This window comes from Spermophilus citellus (assembly GCF_964194105.1).
Source record: "Spermophilus citellus genome assembly, chromosome: 9".
NCBI classification, from domain to species: Eukaryota; Metazoa; Chordata; class Mammalia; order Rodentia; family Sciuridae; genus Spermophilus; species Spermophilus citellus.
The window spans coordinates 58,970,558-58,983,575 of NC_138191.1; the positions used below are offsets into that span (position 1 = coordinate 58,970,558).

General features: G+C 37.7%; 1 long non-coding RNA gene across 1 annotated transcript in view; it reads left to right on the forward strand.

Annotated features, from left to right (window-relative positions):
* Positions 1–158: 158 nt before the first annotated feature.
* LOC308655326 overlaps positions 159–13,018 on the forward strand; it is a 34,537-nt gene continuing 21,677 nt past the window's right edge. The window contains exon 1 of the long non-coding RNA XR_014023451.1: positions 159–267. This is a non-coding gene — a long non-coding RNA (uncharacterized lncRNA). The remainder of the gene's footprint in view (positions 268–13,018) is intronic.

Here is a 13,018-nt window from a genome sequence, read left to right on the forward strand (position 1 = left end):
TGATCTAATTCCACCTTCAGGGATGGGTTTCTTCTGCTACTTACCCAGCTATAGTAAATAAGCTTTTCTTTCCACATTTTGGAAAGAAAAGCATCCTTTCTTTTTGTGGCAGCAATTAAAATAAATGTGATTCTCTTCCCCTGTATGATGTAATGTGAAGATTTGAAGACTAGAATTGTTGATCCATTTTTCTAGCATGAGGAGGTACCTGAGGATGAAGCTGGTACCCCCAAAGACAGAACACAGACACAGAGCAAAACAGTTTATGTAAGTATTTACATATGTGGTGGTGTTATTTAACAGCTATTGTATATTTCTTATGTGTCAGGTGCTATTCTTAGTACTTTATAAATATTAACTCATTTAATCATCATATTAATCTTGAGAAGTGGTACTATTATCCCTATTTTATAGTAGGGAAAAGCAGTACAATAGACAGGCTAAATAGTTTGCCTGAGGTCACAGAGCTCATAATTGGGGATTTTAAACTGGGTCTAACTGCCAATCTTGGGCTTTTAGGCTCTTTCCTTGCTCAGCCACACCAAAGAAGGGTTTAAAGGGCAGGACTTTCTGTGAAATCAGGTATTAATTCAATGTGTTATCCTCTCATCATTGTGTTTGAAATTTAGGTGACTGTAGGTCCTGTACCTGGGTGTGGCTTTAGGGAGCCACTTAAGTAGGCCTTGCACTTTCTTTTCCATGGCTACTTGAACACATAACCTGTAATCTCTGAGCAAGCTTTTACATCAGAAAGCCAGATTTTTAAATGCTCCCGCTCAAAAAAAAGTTAGGCAAGAGCCTGTTTCTGTGGAGTTGATTGGATCATGGAATGCAGGGATTGGAAGGGGGCCCTCTGATCCTCTTATATACTAATGTGAAAACTGAGGCCAGTAAAGGAACTGTGGCTTGCTCAAGGTCAAACGGTTAGGGATGCATCAGCACTGTACCTTTCCTAGGATTCCTGGGTGTGGTATGTTTGCTATATTGGTGGTTTGTAACCCTTATCATTACAAGACCAGGCTAAAAGGTTTGGGTCCTGTAGCACTGGGACTAGAAGAGAAAGGACGAAAGTCAGCACAGTCTCTCTCTCTCTCTCTCTCTCTCTCTTTTTTTTTTTATTTTATTGTTGGTTGTTCAAAACATTACATAGTTCTTAATATACCATATTTCACAGATTGATTCAAGTGGGTTATGAACTCCCATTTTTACCCCGTATACAGATTGCTGTGTCACATCAGTTACATTTCCATTGATTTACAAATTGCCTTTCTAGTGACTGATATATTCTGCTGTCTATCCCATTCTCCACTATCCCCCCCCTCCCCTCCCCTCCCCTCCCCTTCTCTCTCTCCACCCCCTCTACTATAAATCGTTTCTTCCACTTATATAATTTTTCTCCTACCCCTCCTTTCCTCTTATATGTAATTGTGTATAACCCTGATGCTCACCTTCCAATTCCATGCAATTTCCCTTCTCTCTCCCTTTTCCTCCCGCCTATCATCCCTGTTTAATGTTAATCTTCTTCTCAAGCTCTTCCTCTCTACCCTGTCCTTGGTTACACCCGGGACACTGCTACATCGATGTTCATAGCAGCACAATTCACGATAGCAAGATTGTGGAACCAACCTAGAAGCCCTTCAATAGATGAATGGATTAAAAAATGTGGCATTTATACACAATGGAGTATTACTCTGCAATAAGAAATGACAAAATCATAGAATTTGGAGGGAAATGGATGGCATTAGAGCAGATTATACTAAGCGAAGCTAGCCAATCCTTAAAAAACAAATGCCAAATGTCCTCTCTCTTTTTTTTAAACGGTGCTGAGATGGACCCCAGGGCCTTAAACATATTAGGCAAGCCCTTTACCACTGAGCTACAACCCCTCCCCCCAGTGCCTGCCCTTCTTTCTTATGATCATTCTCAATGACACCTCCCAGGAAACCTGGAGGTCTTGATATGCATATCCAGATCACTTAGAATCTTTATTTTCCCTGACTACTCAGAAGTATCTGATACTGGTATTCCTTCCCTCCTCCAAGGCACCACAACCTCTTGATTTTCTTCCTACTCCTCTATCTGTTCTTCTGTCACCTTCATGGGTTCTTCTACCTAATTTTAATGGTCAGTGTCCATCCCAGAACCTTACTTTTTCTCCCTTGTCATATTCTTCCTGTGTGAGGTCATCTGTCACAATAGTTTTAATGATGTAAATGCTGGTATTTGTCAGATTTATTTCTCCTTCTTGTCCCTCTCCAAACATCAGATTTTCACACTGAAGTTACTTGCTTAAGCACCTCCATTTGGTGTCCCTTGAGCACCTTAGCTCTCTATAGACAAAATAGGTCTTGCTGTTTCTCTACCTCTCTGGCCCTCCTAACCTAGTTCTGTTTTCCCTGATAGTCTCTTGTCTCCTAAAACATCTAATATGAAGTCTGAGCCCCAAAATAACCATCATTTACTCTCTTCCCTGCTTGAGACAATTGCAGCTATTCAACAGTGCCAAGAATCATGCTCTTCTAACATCCATTTTGATTTAAAATCTTTTATGTTTGAGATGGACTTTTCTCTGTTGACAATGGGCTGTGTTTGGCCAACTCATTAGGTGTGGTACTCCTGGCTTGTGGTAAATCCTGATTGGAAAACAATATAAACACATTTCCTGGTTAAGTGTATAAATGCACATGGATATTGGTTGTTCTCCTCCCTACCACCAACATACACTGAAGAAGAAGCAATCTGCAGCAATTCTGACATGCTCAGCATCTGGCCCTCATAAAAAAGCTTGGATGAGTCATAATTCTATGCCAATAGGAGAGGGCTTGTCTTGCTTGTGGAAAGAATTCTATATATCTCTCATTCTGTCTATGATACTTTCCATGGCTTTATGATGATCAGTCTGATTTGTGTACTAAGAGATAGGTAGGATAAGAATTTGGGGGAAGGGATCAGGTGCAGTGGCAACATGCCATATTATCAGCAACTTGGGAGTTGAGACAAGAGGATTGCAAGTTTGAGGCAAGCCTCAGCAAATTAGCAGGGCCCTGTCTCAAAAAATAAAAGGACTGGGGATATAGCTCAGTGGTAAGTGAGCAACCTATTTTTGCCTTTGAGGAATCAACAACAACAACAAGTAGTGAAAAGAACTTTGACCCTCTTCTCCTACTTGTAGGCTATTTAGTCTGTTGGCAACTCACTTTGCTCATCTGACAATTGGAACCAGGAATAACTTTTGCCAGGAGAACTTCTGGGTGCCAGTTCTAGAATGAACTCTTTAAATATGTCATCTCATTCAGTGCTCAAGATACCCCCAGAAGGAGGGGGCATTAAACTATTCTTCATCTGAAGAAATTGAACCTTGAAAGGATAAGAGGTCTGTCCAAGGGCACAGATCCTGTTAGGACTCAAATCCATGTCTATCAGGCTTCAAATCATGTATTTTCCCATTAATGTATTCTGACATTGATGTCAAAGGGCACATTACAATTTCCTCTGGGGAAGGGGATAAACAAAGCAGTTTCCCTGTTCCAAAGCCTGGAACATCTCTGTGTCCTTGGTCTTGAGCAAAGGCCCAATTCTGTTGCCCCAGAACCCTGCTGTCTGCTGTGAGAACGGGCAGGTTACTAATCTGATAAACAGCTTCCTATTAAGGTGGAAGAGTGAGCTAAAGAGTCATATTCCCCTCCCTAATGATAGGTAGAAGAGCCAGGGACTTTGCCCACAGAAGTACTATAGGAATGTGATCTGTAAAGATGAGGGCTTTGTGGTCAGTTAGCACTGGTCAGTCACACTTCTTCTTCTTCTTTTTTTTATGGTGCTGGGGATTGAACCCATGGCCTTGTGCATATGAGGCAAACATGCTACCAACTGAGCTATATCCCCAGCCCTAGTCACACTTATTGCTAGCAGTGTGACCTTAAGTTGCCTAACCTTTATTTTCTTCATTGGTTAAATGTGAATAAGAATGCTTACTGTAAGCCCAACGTGACACACGTCTGTAATACCAATGAGTTATGAGTCTGCAGCAGGATGATTGCAAGTTTGAATCCAGTGTCAACAACTTAGTGAGCCCTTAAGCAACTCAGTAGTGAGACCCTGTCTCAAGATTAAAAAAAAATGCTTACTGTGAATGGTGGATGTTTTTTGAATATTAAATGAGATAATATGGGAAATCTACCCAGCACCATTATACACAATCAAGTAAAAGGCAGTTGTTTCCATGAAGGATGTCGGCATACCTCCAAGGAAACTGTTAAGATATTGAGTAGTTTTTGTGTACCATCTCCCAAATCTACATCATGGCTAGTCACTTATTCATTTGTTCAGTAAATGCATTCTAAATATTCACTGTGTTAGCTGTTAGGGACAAGTTCGTATGAGACAGTATACTTGCCCTTCTAGAGCTTATAGTTGAACTGGAACCACATAGCAGGTTAAATTAAATTACCCGTTAAAGTCACAGGTGACAGGGCCTGAGGATATAAGCCTGATGATCTTAGTGGAGCCTGGTAGAGAGTCTAGAATTTGAAAATCCAGGCCTCCTCTATAGGTATAACAGGGCTCCTGTTGTGGAGTTTGGGGTATACCTTCTTTCTTGGTAGAGGCAGGAAAGGCTAGGCTTACAAATTGCTGGGTGGAGGAAGAGGACAAAAAGAAGTTGTAGAGGTAGATCTCTAGGGATGGGTGATGGGTGGTGGTTCTGGTGGCCCTGGAGGTGCTTTCCCATCTGGTGTTGGCAAAAACCCACCACCTTTGGCAGAGAAAGACTGATGCCTCCATTCAGAGTTTATGGGATAATTTACTTGTTGTCTGAGACATTTATAGAGTGTTAGGTGTTGCCATATTTTTCAGGGACAGTAAATGTGGCCAGGATCTGTTCCACCTCCTATCCCACTCACCAATCACCTTGACATTGGTCAGGCCAGTAAAGACTCTTGTCTTCTCCTGGCTAGTAGTAAGATGGGTGCCTGAGTCCAAGCATAGAACTTGGAGAAAGGGCTTAAGGCCAGCTAGCTTGGAAGGAAGCCCAAGGTACCATTATCCTTGACATTAGGCAGAGAGAGGGTACAATTTCACCTTTTTTTGGGATTTTCAGATCTAACTCCCCATGATCTTGCTGGATTCTCAACAACCAATACCCACACCAAAGCTAGCAGGCAAGTTCATCATGAGCTCCCAAATACATAGGAAGTTAATTTCAACCTTATTGATTGTTTAATACAGGATTTCAACTGTTTCACTTTTCCTTAGCCATAGTTGGTTCATTAAATACTTAATAAGTGCATCAACTTCTCTTCATTTCCACTGATTGCCCCAGTTACCTCCTGCTTGGATTATTAAATACCCTTGTAAATAGTTTCTCTGCCTTTACTCTGCCTCTTTCTAACCTATCCATACTCTGAGTGTCCAGTGGTCTTTTTAAAAGATATTTAATCTCCTTTTACTCCCCTGTTTATAATTACTAGTAGCTTCCCAAACTCTTCATCACAGCCCACAAGGCTGTTGCCCTTGGCTGCATTTCCAGCCTCTTATTGATTCATTCATCTTGCTCTTTCTGTTTCAGGCACCTCAGCTGTTTCTCTGTTCTTCAAAAGGCCAAGCCTTTATTACTGCTTCAGGGGTTTTGTGTTTATTGGACATTCTACGGAGAATGATCTTAGCTCCCCAGTGCCTGCCTCTTTCTCATCACTTAGTTTTCTATTCAACTGTCATCCACTCAACAAGGTCTTCCTGACTGTTATAGTCTGGATATGAAGTATCCCCATATCAATTTCTGCTTCTATGTTAATGCAGAAATGCTCAGAGGTAAATGATTAGATTATGAGAACTGTAACCTAACCAGTCTACCCTAGTTTGAATGGACTAACTGGGTGGTAACTATAGGTAGGTGGGGCATGGCTGGAGGATTTGTGTTTCTGGTACTCTGGAAGGGTGCATCTTCCCTGCCCCCACCCCACTTCCTAGTCAACCAGTCTTTAACTGAGAAGCACTCCTGTACCACACCCTTCTGCCATGTTCTGCCTCACCTTTGGCCCAGAGCAATGGAGTCAGCCAAATATGGACAAAATCTCTGAAACTGAGCCAAAATAAATGTTCCCACCTCTAAACTATTTTTTTTTCATAGCAGGGTAAAGCTGACTAACAAACTCTGACCATTTGAGTGGTTCCAGTCTTTCTCAAGTAACACTTGATCTCATCTTTCCTTTACATCATGAAGTTTTTCTAAACATTAACCTCTTTCCTTTTCCCTCTGCTTTTCCCCACTAGGGAGGAATAGAAACAATGTCTCTTGATATATTCCCAGTTTAGAATAGTGCCTAACATATAAACAAAACCAAAAAAGTTGATTTAATAATTTGTTCCATGAGTATTAAATTCTTTCTATATATTGGGCACTGAAAATCAGAAATTACTCATTAGAGATAAAAACCCTGATCTTGGAACAGGGTTTCTCAAAGGTAGTCCTTAGAATTCTGGTGGTCTGTCACATGATGGTTTCAGAGGAAAAACTGATGGAAAAATTTTGTTCACATACACTTAACTAGTTTGAAATGTAAGGTTAGTTATAATTTCCTTAGAAGTTTTATTACCTTTTTAATTTATGACATTTACTTCAAAGAATATGTTGGTCAGTTCATTGCAACAAATTTTGGTTATGGATTATAGATTATTTTGTATATGTTTTGTATTATGATAGTGTTAAAAATCTTAGTCATAAGAAATTTACTTTTTTTAGGGGCTGGAGTTGTAGCTCAGTGGCAGAGTGATTGCCTAGCACATGTGAGGCATTGGGTTCAATCCTTAGCACCACATAAAAATAAACAAATAAAAAAAATGTATGCTGTCCATTAAAAAAAATAAGAAATTTACTTTTTTTTCTTCAGTATTGGTGATTGAACCAAGGGTTTTGTGCGTGCTAGGCAAATGCTGTATCACTGAGCTAAACCCCTAGCCACTACATTTTAAATATAATGATTATTTGTTTCATAGACATTATCATTTATTTTGATTCTTAGATTTTGATGTTTGAAATTTTAGCATAATTGTACTGTGAAAATATATTAAAAACTTTAATTAACTCTCCTTAATTTGTACATGTCAATTTTACAGAGTTACAGGTTCATTGTAGCATCTTCATATATGCATATAACATAACTTGATAAATTTAATTCCCCAACACTTCTCCTTACCCTTCCCTCCTCCCTCTCCCTGACTACTTTCTTTTTTTAAAAATATTTATTTTTTAGTTGTAGTTGGACACAATACCTTTATTTCACTTATTTATTTTTATGTGGTGCCAAGGATTGAACCCAGGATCTCGCGTGTGCAAGGCGAGCGCTCTATCACTGAGCCACAAACCCAGCCCCTGACTACTTTCTTTTACACTAATGGTCTCTCTTCTGCTTTCATGAAAATTTCCTCCACACACACACTTTTTCTTTTCCCGCCTGTAGCTTTCACATATGAAAAAAATATACAACACTTGTCTTTCTAAGTCTGGCTTATTTTGCTTAACATGAAGCTCCCTGTTTCCATCCATTTTCCTGAAAATGTCATAATTTCATTTTTTTATGGCTGAATAAAACTCTGTTGTGTGTGTGTATGTGTACTTCTTCTTCCTCCTTTTCCTCTTCCTCTTCTAATTTTATTAATTTGGGTCTTCTCTTCCTTTTAGTTAGTTTGGCTAAGGGTTTTTCAATGTTGTTTATCTTTTCAAAGACCTAATTCTTAGTTTCACTGATCCTTTGTATTATTTCTTGATTTCAGTTCTGATTTTTATTTTTTTTTCTTTTCCTAGTTTTGGGATTGGTTTGTTCGTATTTTTTTAAAACCTTGAGATTGTATCATTAGGTTATTTAGCTGAGATCTTTCAAAACTTTTTACAATGTAGACACCCATTGCTATAACCTTCCCTCTTAGAACTGCCTTCACTACCTCATAAGTTTTAAAAAATATATTTTTTAGCTGTAGATGAACACAGTTATTTATTTATTTATATGTGGTACTGAGGATCAAACCCAGTGCCTCATCCATGCTAGGCAAGTGCTCTACCACTGAGCTACAACAGTAGCCTCTCATAGGTTCTTATGTGTTGTAGTACTAGGGTTTGAACACTGGGAGCTCTTCATTGAGCCACATCTACATCTCTTTCTGTTTTTTATTTTGAGGAATGTTTGTACCTAGGCTGGCCTGGAACTTGTGGTTCTCCTTCCTCAGCCTCCTTAGTAGCTGGAATTATAGGCATGTGCTACTGCAGTTGACTGTATGTTGTATTTCTATTTTCATTTGATTCTAAAAACTTTTAAATTTCTCTTGATGTCTTTGATGACCTACTGATCATTTGAAAGGATATTATTCAATCTCCATGACTGTATCATTTCTGTCATTTCCCTTGCTGTTGGCTTCTAATTTTATTCCATTATGATATGATTAGATGCAAGGAATTTTTTTCTGATTTTTTGTATTTGTTAAGACTTGCTTTGTGGCCTAATATATAATCTGTGTTGGAGAACATTCCATGAGCAAATGAAAAGAAAGTCTGTCCAGTTATTGTTGAGTGAAATATTCTGTAATATCAAAATATTGTTTAATTCTGTATAGTATCTTTGTTGTTTCTTCTGTCTGGATGACCTATTAGTGACAGTGGTGTATTCAAGTCACTGACTATAACTATATTAGGACTGTCTTCCCTTTAAGTTAAGTAGTGTTTGTTTTATAAAATTTTTCAATGATGTGTGGGGCATAAATATTTACAGTCATTATATCTCCTTGGTGGATTGTTCTCTTGACCACTACGTAATGACCTTTGTCTCTTCTAATTTTGGCTTGAAATCTGCTTTGCTGGATATGAGAATAGCTACTCATAATTGCTTTCATATTCCATTTACATGAATATAATTTTCCACTTTTAGTCTTTGGTATCTTTGCTGATAATTCAGTTTGTCAGTCAGTATATTTTTTATTATATATATATATATATATATATATATATTTAGTCGTTGATGGACTTTATTGTCTTCATTTTTATGTGGTGCTGAGTTTCGAACCCAGTGCCTTATGCATGCTAGGCGAGCATGCTACCACTGAGCCACAACACCAGCCCCCAGTCAGTATATTTTAATTAGAGATTATTTACATTTAATTTTATTATAGAAAGGTATGTATTATTTTCTCATTTTGTTTTATTTCTAATGTTTGATTCATTCTTAATTCTCATTTGCTTATCTACTCGTCTAATGAAGGCACTTTACTCTTTTTCTTATTCTTTCCTGTACTCTTTTGGATGTTTTTATCTTCTTCTGTGGGTAGTATCTTCTTCAGTGTTTGCTTAGTGATTATGATTTACTTGTTTGTTTATGTTTATCTTGGAAGGTTTTTTATTTCTTTATCAATTCTAAAGCATAGGTTTTGGGGATACAGCAATCTAGGTTGGCAGTTCTTTTATTTTAGCGCTTGAAATACATTATTCTAAGCCCTTTTGGCCTTTAGAATTTCTGCTAAGAAATTTGTTGTTTTTTTTTTTTTTAGTTGTCAATGGAACCCAGTGCCTCACACATCCTAGGAAGGAGCTCTACCACTGAACCACCACCCCGGCCTCTTTGCTGTTGTTTTGATGGATTTGCCTTTTTAAGTGATTTGGTGTGTCTTGTATGTTTAAATTTTTTTTTAATTTTAGATTTTTGGAATTGTAACTATAAATGTGTTATGATCTTGTCTTTTTTCCTTGTCTATTTGGGTTTGTGTACGCCTTCAGAATCTGAATGTCCATCTCCTTCCTAAGGTTTGGGAAATTTTATGCCATTATTTCACCAAACAGGTTATCTATACCATTAACATGTATCTCTACTCCTTTTTCAAGACCTATGAGTATTAAGTTAGTTTTCTTTATATTGTCCCAGAGTTCTTATATATTCTGATCATAGTTTCCTGTTTTTTTCTTCATTGATGTCTGGATGCTCAAGTTTAGTTACCTTATATTCAAGTTCTGAAATTCTGTCTTCTGCTTGATATAATCTATTTGTGACACTTTGAACAAGGTTTTTATTTGATTTGAGTTTTTCATTCCCAGAATTTGTTTGGTTCTTTTTCAGAATCTCTCTTTATTGAAATGCTCTTTCCTATCCTGAATTTTCTTCCTTAGTCCATTCCTTAGATTTTTAAAATACTCTGATCATTTTAACAAACTTTTTGAATACTTTGTGTGACATTTCCTCTACTTTGATATCTACAGTTTCAGTTATTAGAGGATTATAAACTTTAAAAAAATATTTTTATTAGTTATTGATGGACCTCTATTTTGTGTATTTGTTTACATGTGGTACTGGGAATCGAACCCAGTGCCTCACACATGCTAGGTGTGCTATCACTGAGCCACAACCCCAGTCCACAGGATTATGAACTTTTGGAAGTGTCTTATTACCTTGTTTTCTCACGTTTTCTGTGATTCTATTGAGATTTTTAAATTTTCTGGGATGTATATCTCTTCTGCTGTTATATGAGTTTTTTTTTTTTTAAAAACAGGCATTTTTGTTTTGTTTATTTAGGTGAACCCAGGGCCTCATGCATGCTAAGCATATGCTCTACCACTGACCTATACCACCTACCCTGTGAGGATCTTTTTAATGAGCTATTTTCTTTTACTATGTGCTCTTGGTGTGGGGAGAATGTCTCAGCATCAAAGCAGCCACTCAATGTGTTTGTTCACAGTGTTACGGTCAATCCCTAGCATCCTTTGATAGGACATAATGATCACTAGTAACTGTGACCATTTGTGAGTAAACTATGTACTAATAAACAATAAAAACTTATTATTTTCTCTACAACTTCACTAGTCCAGAAATGGAAAGGGGAGTACTACCCTATAACAGTCTGAAAAATTAGATATTAAAAAAGTAAAATTAACATTAAATGATAAGGGCATGAAAGAAGCAAAAAAAAAGTTGGGGGAGGAAGGAGGGAAAAAAGGGAAGAGAGAAGAAGAAAAAGCAAAGAGAGAAAAGAGGGTGAGAGTATAAAAAGAGCAAGATGAAAAAGGTAGAATCAATAAATCCAGTTAACACATTTTACCATTAAAAAAAGAGGGGAAAAAAACCTCAACAGGGCGTGGGAAGGAAAGAGTATAAGTGATAAGGAAGAATGATAGAGCAAATAACTAACACATTGCAATGTTAAAAATACATAAAATTGGATTAAGATATGCAGTGTTAAATTGTGGGGGAAACCTATCAAATCAATACAGATGACAATGCCAGTAAAAAATTTAAAAAGCTAATAGTAGCCAGACGTGGTACTGCATGCTATAATCCCAGCAACTCAGGAAGCTGAGTCAGGAGCCACCCTCAGCAACTTTGCAAGGCCCTACACAACTTAGTAAGACTGTCTCAAAGAAAAGAAAAAGAAAACAAACAAACGAAAAAAAAAAACCAACGAATAGTAAAGAGTCTAAATACTTCTTGCCAAAATATTTGAGATGGAGAAATTTCTTACTAGGGTTTTCAGTTTTGGACTTTGCCAGATATTGGGAGGTATAGTAAATATTCAAGCTTTGACTACAGTGACCTCTGAATGTCTCTGGGTGTGGAGGTAGTAACTACACCAGCTGTCTCTGTGTTGGATTGTAGAGCTGTGTATTTAGTTCTTCACCTGCCTAGATCAACCTTCTCCTTTATTTATAAGCTCCCCAGAACTCAGATTATTATGCCTAACTAAATTGATTTTGACCCACCCACTTCTGGCATGAACCTATCTGGTTGTGTGTCTATGGCATTTCCAAATACTTAAATGTTCTCAGGAGGATTTGAGGGAATACTTCAGTTGTCTGTACCCTGTGGCTAAATCTCCCTGGTTAGGAGGGCAATTTTTGTGGCCTGTGGGAATCATTGCTTCTCTGTCTCTAAATAAACTACAAAAAAAATAGGGCTGGGGATGTGGCTCAGTGGTTAAGTGTCCCTGAGTCCAATCCCTGGTATAAATAGATAGATAAATAGATAGATAGATAAATAGATAGATAAATAACAAACTAACGTCCCTCATGAACATGGGCAAAACCTGTAATAAACTATTAAACACACAGTATACAAAAAGGAAGCACATTGTGATCCAATGGGGCTTATACTAGAATGCAAGATTAATTTAACATCTAAATATCAATAAATGAAGAGGAAAAAAAGATCATCTCCATAGATACATTTAGAACTTTTAGCACCTGGGCATGGTGGCTCAGGCCTAGAATCACAGAGACTGAGGAGGCTAAGTCAGGAGGATTACAAGTTCAAGGCCAGCCTGGGCAATTTAGCAAGACCCTGGGGATGAAAACCAACCACCCAACCAACCCAAAACCTTTGGGTAAAATTCAATGCTCATTATGATTTAAAAATACAAGACTGTCAGTAAACTATGGATACCAGGGGACTTCAACCTGTTAAAGGAGCTGTATGAAAAGCGTAGCTTACCTTATAGTTAATAGTGAAAGGTTGAATACTTTCCCTGTAAAATTAGGGAACAGGGAAGGATATCTGCTTTTACCACTTAATGTTCGGTATGGATCTATAGATCCTTGCAAGGGGAGTAAGCCAAGATATAGAGACTGAGAAGTCGTACATAATCTTTATGTATGTAGAAAATCCTGAGGATTCTACAAAAAGTTACTAGAATTAATAAGTAGTAGGGAAAGTATTCAGTCTTTCTAAAAATGTCCCAAACCTTTATTCTGTAGACATCTTGGCTTCTGTGACCAATATGAGTAACTGACCTTCTTGGTGTTATATTTCACAAAATAAATCAAGGCTTTAACCACAAAGAAAATGAGGTTGTGATAGAACCAGTTTTATTTGCTGGTTTTATTGAATTGGTTCATAGAGAAGTGTGTTAGAAAGGTTTTCATTAGTAGCTCTCTCCCCCATTTGGTAAATATTCCCTAGAGACTTTCCCTGAGAAACTCCTGAAATAAATGAGTTATTTTCCCAGACTCTGAAAAGCCCAAGGGCTGCTCATTGGCTCCATGGTGCCATAACCTCTA